The sequence below is a fragment of the Lathyrus oleraceus genome, chromosome 4 (assembly GCF_024323335.1).
Source record: "Lathyrus oleraceus cultivar Zhongwan6 chromosome 4, CAAS_Psat_ZW6_1.0, whole genome shotgun sequence".
In the NCBI taxonomy this organism is placed as follows: domain Eukaryota; kingdom Viridiplantae; phylum Streptophyta; class Magnoliopsida; order Fabales; family Fabaceae; genus Lathyrus; species Lathyrus oleraceus.
The window spans coordinates 209,631,136-209,641,672 of record NC_066582.1 but is presented as its reverse complement, the minus strand read 5'-3'; positions in this window follow the sequence as shown (position 1 = coordinate 209,641,672).

Below are 10,537 nucleotides of genomic sequence, written 5' to 3'. Positions count from 1 at the left end.
ATAGCCTAATTTTCGCTCAAGAACTACTGTAAATCGTGTAACTGGAGTGGAGAAAGTGATGGAAGAGGAGAAACTGCCTATGTAAGTGGGGTGATTTTTATGTGCCTGACCGTCATAACAAGAGTCACTAAGGCAACGAATTGCTCGTCATGACTCTTTGACTTTTTCGTCTGAACATGAGGTTCATGACGGGCGTCAACTTGCTGATGATATTCCCGTCATGACCTTCAGGCATGCGTTCCCTCTATTCGGCTTAGTTGGCTGATAGTCTAGAATTTGAAGGTGTTTACCTTGAAAATTGGTAAACAACCGCTGATCTTCCAAATTTCTAAATTTGGTTACTCACAGGATCGATCAAATTGATCCTAGGACATGTGCTAAGTGTTTTAGAAATATGGTAGTAACGAATAATCAAGACTAAGCGTCAAATCAGAGTTTAAAAGAAAACTAAGAACGAAGGGTGAGTTAAATGAAAGAGATCTTAAATCAACGTTTGAAACTAATAACAAGGAGTGAAGTAAACAACAGAAATTATAAAGTATTTAGAAATGACAAAATAAATGTCGCAAGTACAGGAATCTTAAGACTGTAAAGTAAGTGTTTGAATGCAGGGAAAGAACGAAGAAATCTTAAAACTGCAAATGACAAAGTAAAAGGAAGGTGTTTTGAAAAGAAGAAGTGAGGAAGTATATTTCTGGAAAAAAGTAAAAACAAATTTATATTACTTTGAAATAACTAACAGTGGTGTAGACAACGTACATTCTGTGCTTTACAATTCTTCTTCGCACGAATACTCAGTAAGTTTACAGATTTTGTACACAATTTGACACACACTCTTCTAACATTAAGACCCTATATCTATATTGGCTCGAAATAACCACTTTGATGGTTCTTCAATCACGTCGAGACACATGGCGCCTTGGATGCGCGCATTCATTCACCGTGTTCCACGTGTGCTCTTACGGTTTTTGACGAAGGTGAAATTCCCTCATTTATTTGAACTTTGAATCTTTGATCGAAAACCGTTTTCAACCGCTTCTCTAAAGAACCACTCCGAAGTCTCAGCTGTAAGCTTGATATTTATCCATCTAGCCAAGTCGACTCACTTTCAGTTGGTCAAATACTAATTCTTGGTCGAAACCAGCTGTGCATATTTTCCAATTTCGGTAATTCTGGATGGGCGTCGAAAATATGAGCTAACAAATTGCCCCCCCCCCCCCCCGACAAATGTCATTTTCGACATGTGTGATAAAAAGACATTTTTTAAGACTTTACTTCGGCGCCTTAATAACTCTGACACTGTGCCAGGTGTCTCAATGTTGGTAAAACTTTTCAGTTCCTTCTACTTGTCTGGTGATGTCAGAGTTATCGTTTCCTTTTTCCTACCCACGTCTTTTCAACACATAACAAAATATTTTTTGCTCATCACGTTTCCTAGCTTCTAGGAAATCATGGGCTACAACATTAATTGCCATCTCCATTATGCTTCCTAAGGGAGACCTGTGTCCCACTAACTAGTCCACCATTAATGTTGATTTGAAACGTCTTTCCTTCCAAGCAAGCCTATAAAACCCAATTACTCACCCATTTCACATTTTTCTCACATTCTCTAAATTTCCAAGCACTCAAGCTTTCATTTCTTCAAATACTTTTTAACTAAACCCAGATTTCTTTCTAACCCTAACAATGGCCACCTCAAACAAAGCTCTTAAGGTAACAAGAGTCTCTGCCAAAACCACCGCCAACAGGACCAAAGCTCCAAAAAATATCTCTGAACTTCCTCCATTCGCTACGCTACCTGCTCCACTCGGAGTTGGAAACCGTCAATACATGCCAGAGCCTCAGACAGAAGAACAACGCAGGATTTACGCTTCTTAGGTACTTATTCCTATTTCTGTCTCTGACAAAACTTATGCATTATCTGGGCCTTTAGCTGAGTTAGATGCAGATGCCATCAAACTTAGAGAATTTTTCCCCTCCTACCATAAATTCAAACCCATAGGGCAGGCTAGAAACCCTAGGACTACCTCCACTGAAAACTCTCAAGCTGGGGATACTATAAATCTGAGGTTTATGAATAATGGTTTTAGAGCCTTCCGCGCCACCCCAACTTTTAAAGATCCCACTGATTACTTAAATTGGTTAACCAAAGTAGAGAAACTGAAAGCCCAAGCTTGGAAAGATATAGGAATATATGACCTTATTATGTTGTCAAAACTGGATTTAGATTACATCACTCCCATGTTGATTTCCTCGCTGTACTTCTGGGACAATACACATTATACCTTCCACCTTCCTTGCGGAATGGTCGCACCAACTCTCTTCGACATGGCCGCCATCATAGGGCTGAAACCCACTGGACATACCTATGATCCTGATAACGATTCCATGGATATTATTTCCTTTTCGACCATTAGAGTAGTGTATTCAACACATATTGCATATTACCATGATAAAGAACTGAAGTTGTCTCCGAAATGGAGCACATAGCTTTTTTGGCTTTGTGGTTGTCACATTCCATGTTTTGTTCAAAATACCTACAAGTTGCCAAAAAATATCATACTATGGCCAACCAACTTTACGAATCCTTGAGCGATGGAGTGGCTCAACTGAAGAATATGGGGGATAAAGGGAACCTTGTTCTGCCTGGCCCTTTTTGGTTACTACAACTTTGGCTTAATGCCACTTTCGAGGCCAGCCTGCCGAACAAGGGCCTCGTCGACGAGGATGCTGAGGGAATTCGAAACAGAAGGGTCGAAGGCCCAAGATTAGCTCAACTAACCCCTAGGGACGAAGGAAAAGCTCTTAAACCAACCTTCATGAGTCATATCATGATGTTTTCTAAGCGTCACGCCTTCACTTCGAGCATGGCCTCATTCGCCTTTAGGAAAATTGGCTCCAAATGGTTTACTAGGACCTTCCCCTCTCCATCTAAGAAACATGAGATAGAATCCTTGCTGATTTGGGAAGCCTTTTTGACGCCCAGGATTCTAACTTTTCGATTCAACCCTTCGAAGGTCCAGGTTACTTTAATAATCTACCAGCCCAACCTTGTTACTCGACAATTTGGGTTGGTTCGGGTCCTCCCAAAGTGCCTGTATGACAAGAAAAGTAATCTCCTTCTCCATAATGCAGTCCATACCGAAACCACTTCTCTCAAACAAATAGCCAGGTATACTGGCCGAACCCAGATGACTCCATTCAACTTCGAGCCCAGCTTCTTCTGTAGTTGAGAATTTGGGAAATGGTGGGCTAAGTACTACGTCCAAGAATTTTGTGACGTCACCTCCTTTATTCAACTTTTTGTCAAATCTTTTCTTCTTGTGCAGGAAAAGACCAGGAAAGGTACTTATACTCTTATAAGATAAATTCAAGTTTTTCAAAGCTATTTTGAAACTGCCTATCGACCTGATGATCTTAGCTGAATCATCCGCGAAGCAGCTGCTACGCTTAAAGAGAAATTTTCAAAGAAAATGGAAAACTTAAAGATTCCCTCATACGTTCCTCACGAGAAACGCTATGAAATGGCTCTCGAACTCTTTCCCTAAAAGTTTCCTCCACTGCCTAATGTTGACTTCGGAGTGGCCCTTGCCCCCCCCCCCCCCATTTTGAGATTGGTTTATTTGTGGAGACTCTAGTAAAATACTTTGACAACAATCTCAGAAAAAATCTCAACGGGTGGTTGCGACTAAGCATACTTTAGGTAGATTTAAAGGGCATATTCATATAGGGATCAAAGATGTCTGAATCGAATCAGACATATATGAAGGTGCGACATGGGAGGTTTCCCTCGAAGTACCTTCCCTTTGAAATCCATTTGCTCTCAGCTAACACTAGTTGTTTTATAGTATTCTTGTTTAGCTATCAAGATTCCACCCAAGAAACTCACCAGCAAAAGACCAATCGAGTCGAAGACCGAAGGAGGCAGCAAGCCTGTAAAGGTACCCCTTTTTCCCTTGTTCTTTTGTGTGTTATACATTGATGATACTAATATTTCATTCTTGGCTCAGGCTGCTCGAAAACCTCCAGTGAGTCCCTTAAAGATCCAAAAGCCTACTGCCTCCCCAATCATCGTAGAATCTGACGAAGATGATTTGTCGCCTGTTCTCGACCTCACTTTTAGGAAGAGGAAGTCACAGCCAAAGGCCGCTGATGCTTCGGACCAACCTCCGGTCAAACTTACAAGGAAAAGGCCTGCTGCACTTAATATCCAAGAGCCCACTCCTGAGGAGATGGCAAAGGTAGCGGCAACCCAAAGTGAGAGCGATAACTCTAGCCTTGGGGTCGAAGGTGATAAGGTAAAGCACATTTCTCCTTACCTTACTTAACTTGTTTACCTCTTTTAGCCATTTATACCTTTTGATCGTATTGATTTTAGGGTGGTGCGAGCAATGTCGTTCTAACCAAGAAAACGACTTCCTCCACGCCTGTCTCTACGCTCGATGTTTTGAATAGCACTGGCGAACCTACTTATCCACCATCATCTGAAAAGGGGTCTATAAGTGAGATTAATCAGCCTCCATCTGGTGACCTCGATGCTTCACCCCCAAAAACTGCTACTCAACATTCTCAAACTAGCGACTCTGGTCACGAAACCAATTCGAGCAAAGAAGATGGGGCCAAAGGTAACCCATACCCTATGGTTGAGGATGAGTTAGTTGAAGACGAGGAAACCCATGGGGATGATTTACATACAACTGAAGGAGCGAATGATCCCCAGGGAGAATGTTGGGGCGTCTAAGACATGGTTGTGGAGGATGTGAATGAAGGAAACCCCGCAATTAACCCTGATGATGTCGAAGGCCTAAAAGAGGGAAAGGCTAATGTAGGAGACGAGCACGTTCGAACTCAAACTCCTGTTACTCCTATTATGGCTGACGTTCCGAAGATCGGAGTTTCGACGAGTAGTATCAGGGCCTTTTCTGCAGAAAAATTGGCTATCCTGAAACGAAGTCAGCCCCTTGAGTATTTGAAAGCTATGCTAAACTGCATGGAGATTTCTTCTGACCAAAGTCATAGTACTTCAGTGTTTGAAGATCAACCTTCGAGCACCCCTGCAGGCGAAGTCCTTTCTAAGATCAAATACAAAGTCTTCAAGGGTGACTTGTTTCTGTTGTTGTTGGCTGAGCATTCTGCTCCTCTGACTCTAAAGGCTCTTCTCAGCCAAGTTGACCTATTAGAAGCTTCTCCAGAAGTGGAAAACGTTATTTTGGAGATAGGAACTATGATCGATCAAGTTGTTGCAAATCATAAGTTTCTACCTCAGCTTACAGGGGAAATAGAGAAAAAGTCTGGTTCTGAGGGTGTTGCCACCGAATCCATCAATAGGGCAATGGGTTTGGAACAGACCAAGCAGAAAAACAAGGAAAAGGTCGACGCTCACAACCGTAACATTGCTTCCTGGAGGAAACAAATAGAAGAACTTCAGGCGAAGATCTCTGATGCCGAAAAAGACAAAAATCAACTATTGGAGTTTGACGAAGCTCTGATGGCTCAAGAGCTATCATTTGGCATGGAATTTGTCGAAAAGGCTCGACAATTTGAGTCTGACGTTAAACTCCTGCGATCAAATAGATCTTTGTGCGAGAAACGGCTGGAGCTCCTTAAGGCTAAGTATCTTTAGATCAAGGTCAACCTTCCCTTTTAGTGCTGCTTTATTTATCTAGCAATGTAATGAAATTTTTATTTGTAACGAATATTGGTCTTTTGGGCCTATGACTTTAATATCACCATTTTGGCATTCATACCATATTTGCTTTTTTTTATTTATATGGTTATTCGTCTCTTATTTTTACTTCTTGGATTATCGGTTTATATTTTTTCAAATATTTTCCGTTTACTCTTAGAATCCTTTTATCTTCACTAAGCTCTTCGATTTCATAGGCACCATTAGAGAATATCTGTAAAACTTGGAAAGGGCCTTCCCATTTTGGGGACCACTTCCCCAAGGCTCTATCTTTTCGATCCATTGGAAGGATCGCTTTCCATACCAAGTCTTCGGGTGCAAAACTTTTAACTTTCACTTTCTTATTATATGAGACTTATACTCTCTTCTTTTGTCGATTTAGCAATTCTAAGGCATTTAACCTTTCCTCTTCTAAATCAACCAATTCATCCAACATCATGCTCCGGTATGATTCTGTTGGGAGTTCATGTTGCCTCTGAATCCTTATGGATTGTAGGTGAATTTCTACTGGTAGAAAAGCATCATGGCCAAAGGTTAGGCGAAAGGGGGTCGACTTAGTAGCCTCTTTGGGGGATGTACGACATGCCCACAAAATATGGTCCAGAGTTTTGTGCCAGTTCCTAGGCTTCTTCCTTACATGCTTTTTAATCAAACCATTGATCACGTTATTGGCAGCTTCAACTTGTCCATTGGCCTGAGCATAATAGGGTGTTGATCACGACTTAGTAAGTCTATGTGAATCGTGACTGCAAGTGCACATTCCTATCGTGTGGTTTTAAAGATTATCGAGACCACAAGGACTAATAATCGAACGTATCATGGTCTAATGTTGCTATGTAAATCTAAGGCTGATGATCATTCTAAGACTGGAGGGATGAAGAGAAATAACTGTAACGTAAACAGAATATTAATAAAGATACGAGATATAGGGGATATCGGTATGTAATGCATCAAACTTCAGGGATTCGATAGATAGCTTGTGTAATCTTATTGGTCAAAATATTCTCCAGTAGAAATTATTCATAGAAAGGACTTAGTCTCACACTCTCGTTTTTATTGACTCTGACCATACTCCTAAACCAGAATGCTTGGCTCTCGCGGTCTCATTTTGAATTTAAAAGTAATTTTTGAATATAAATAAAGTCTAATTAATCCTAAAGCGCTCTCGTTGTGTTTAAGATTAATGCCTAGTTTCAGCTATTTGGTTAAAATCGCAAACTCTCGTTCTTGTTGATCGTAACCTTAGTTTGTTTTGTACTCTCGTACGAAAAATAGTTGGATTAAAATAAGAAACTAAAACTGGAAAAATAAGTTTTATAAAAACTAACACCAATTATTTATGAATCTCGTCGTTTCGACGATCTTTACATACCGATACCTAAGGGTTTAGCCGGACATGGATCCGGTAACAGCCATGGTATTTGGGAAATTGTAGCGGTAAATTCATGATCATCAAGCTATAGATAAGCTAGAGATCAAATAACAAGAGTCGCCACCGTGCTTTTATTGTTTCCAAGGGAAAAGGGAAAAAGTACGAACAAAACCCAAAAGTAAGAAGTTTTCAAATCAAAACTAATAAAATGTCAGAGATTACAGTTAAGGGGGTTAGTTACACAGATGGAAGGTGTTAGAACCCAAAGTGTCCTAGGTACTCCTAGGGAGCCAGCCCTTTTTGTGTGCATATTTATTTGGTACAAAAATAATGTTTACAAACAAATAGAATGGGGGAGGGGGGGGGGATGAGAAAAGAATTCATTAATTATATTTTTTGTGTTTGACAAGACCTTCGGACTTGTGCCTACGTACCAACATAAAAATAGGGATCAAAACCTCATAGTTCATGATACAAATTTCAAAGTGGATGCATTTCTTTTAACAAAAATTTAAGTTTGAAAGGCACAAAGGCCTAAAAATGGGTTGAATGAGTTAGTTCTTTTTGGCTTTTTTGAAAGTTTAGGTCAAGTATGGTTAAGTTTATTTACAAATTTGATTTAAGAATAGAGGTTTGAAAATGTAATGGCATAAGGCAAAAGTTTCTACCTTTTTGCAAAGTAGTCAAAATTTAGAACAAAATAAGTTCAAACGAAGAAGAGTTTTTTAAAAGGGAGGGAGAGATTTTGAAATTAAAGAAATGGGGAGGAGATGGAGAGACTAATCCTATGCACAAAATTAAAAGTTAAGAGTTGAAAAGATCTGACCAATGGGTAGCAATCCAATAGACAAGAATGTCAATAGAAATCCAGATTCCCTTGGACATTTAGAATCAAGCAACACACAAATGCACAATTATATTATCTTGAAGAGAAAGACATCAAATAAAGATATCCACATCCAAGCTTTAGCCGCGCCATGATCTTCTTCAAATTAGCCCATGTAACAGATGAATTCCACAAGTCACAGGTTTAAAATAACAGTTTCACAATGATCATGTTGCAGATGAACTCAGAGAGATCTTGAATGATGTATCAGATGAGGTTTCAAGTTGCAAGCACTTGGTTTCACAGAAAGTTGGCATTGGCCAAGTACTTTAGCATATGAATGTTCCCTAAGTTCTAAGTCCATTTGTCCAAGATAAAGTCAACAGTCCACACAAAAGTTTTTTAGAGTTTTTGTTGTTATTATGTACATTAATGGTCAAAGACCACACAAACAAGCAAAATATACACAAACAAGATATATCACACAATATGGTCCAAATGGACAAAGTGAAAATTACATTAATATAAACAGTTAGAATGGTATGAATAACGGCAAATGAGTAAAGACTAAAATTAAATGACATTAAAGTAAATGGCTTGAAATTAAAAGTTAGTTGTTAATAAGTTAGAAGTTAGTATTGTGTTTGCTTTTGCTTTTCATTTTAAGTCATTCTTTGGAGAACACTCAACCCACTTATCACAAGCATGGATCCTTGAGCTAAGACATCTTCCAAAGGAAGGAAAAAAGGCCAAGTTTCCACACAATACCATGAAAGAGGGGAGACTTACAATCTCACTAACTAGAATGCTATGCCTTTTGAGTCACAAATTTAGCGCTATGTTAAGCAATCATAATCAGACTTATGTAGAAATCACAACTATTTAAGGTCGGGCAATAGAATTTTGGTGTTAATGCATGTTAGAGACATAATATAATGGACTATGCTCATGAAACATACCACACACAAAAAGAATATGCAAAAGGGGTGGCCTAATCTTATCCATACTTATGTTGGTTTTTCAATCAACTAGCCTTAGGACTTTGAGATATCCTAGGCCATATGAGATGAATGCATAAAGAAGGGGAATGAGATGAAGAAGGAGGGGAATGGATCAAAACTCAAATTGGTCAAAGGAGGACTTTTACCAAGTTAATATCATCCATTCATTTTGGGAGATGGAATGTACATTCCATCAATCCCCTAAATCCAATGATATTAACTTGACAAAGTCAAATCAACCTTGACCAAGGCCCAATAACAAGAGTCAAACTCAAACAAGTCATCACAATTGGTCAACACAACTAATTGACATTTATTCAAATTTAAAAGACTAAAATAATACATTTAAATTAAATATGGTTTGTCAAATTCCTAAAACCTCATCAAAACACCAAAGAAATGACCATGAGATTTATCATAGGTCAAACAAGGTCAAAGGACCTTGGAGAAAAAATTCAGAATTTTTAAAGACTTAAAAGTATTTTTAAACAATTAAAAATAATCACAAAATCAATCAAATCATGAAAAATATCAATAATGATCCAAAAAATGATTTTAATTCAAAATATGAAAGAGGAAATTATTTGAAACTTTTTGGTGAAACTCTCATATTTTTTGGATCAATATTAAAGTTAATATGAATTAGTGAAAATAAAAGGATTAAAACAAAAATAAAAAATATGAATAAACGTGAGCCACTTGATCTCCCTCATTAATTGAGGTGACAAATCAAGTGGCCTGAAATGCGCGTTCCACCAAACACACGAGTCAGCGCGCTGCAGGGATTGTAATCACAATGGACGCGTGAGATTAAAACATTTCAACTGGATCATGTGGCTGGGAGACGTGCCGACGCACCGCCGGAGCTGTAACTATGGGCTTCTTCTCCGGTGGACCTCACCGGACTGGTCCACCCTCAACCATCACCAAAATAAAAAAGGAGGACATGATCCGAAAGAAAAATGGCGTAGAGCACGAATCTGACCTCAATTTCAAATAACCCCACATATATATTAAGATATGAGGAGTTGAATTTTGAGGTGCATCAACTGAGTTGCTTCGATTTGACCTCTAAGCAACTCAATCTTCTTGCCTACATTGGTAGGACTTCAGACAACCAAAGATCCAAGAGAATTGAGTAGAATTGAGTGAGAATCAAAGCGATGAAGTTTTCTGAAAATTACCTCCAATGTTCTGCCGTTCTTGATGTTGCTTGCTCCAAACATGATCTGATCACACTTGAGAAGCTAGCAGGAAGTGATTAGAGAGGTTGCAAGGCTTTGGATCCTGGAGTTCTTGAATCTCCAACAGTTGAGATTCAAACTCAAATTTCAAATTGAAATTTCTCAGGTTTTCCTTTAGAATGAGAGGGTTTCAATGGGGGGCAAAGATGGCGCGCAAAGTCTTCTTCAAATGAGCACAGAGGTCATGTATTTATAGCATGAATGAATGATATTTGCACATTTCAAAATCTGTCCAAAATTAGCAATGTGAATGGCATGAGTGCGTCCAAAATGATTCCAATTAAGGTCTGAATGAAGCTTGAATGGTAAGGCATTGTGAAATGAAAATTGTGCAATTGATTCTTTCCAATGATGCAGCCATGTTAAAGCCATGTGAAGACCTAGCAAACTTCATCCAAAATGCATGAA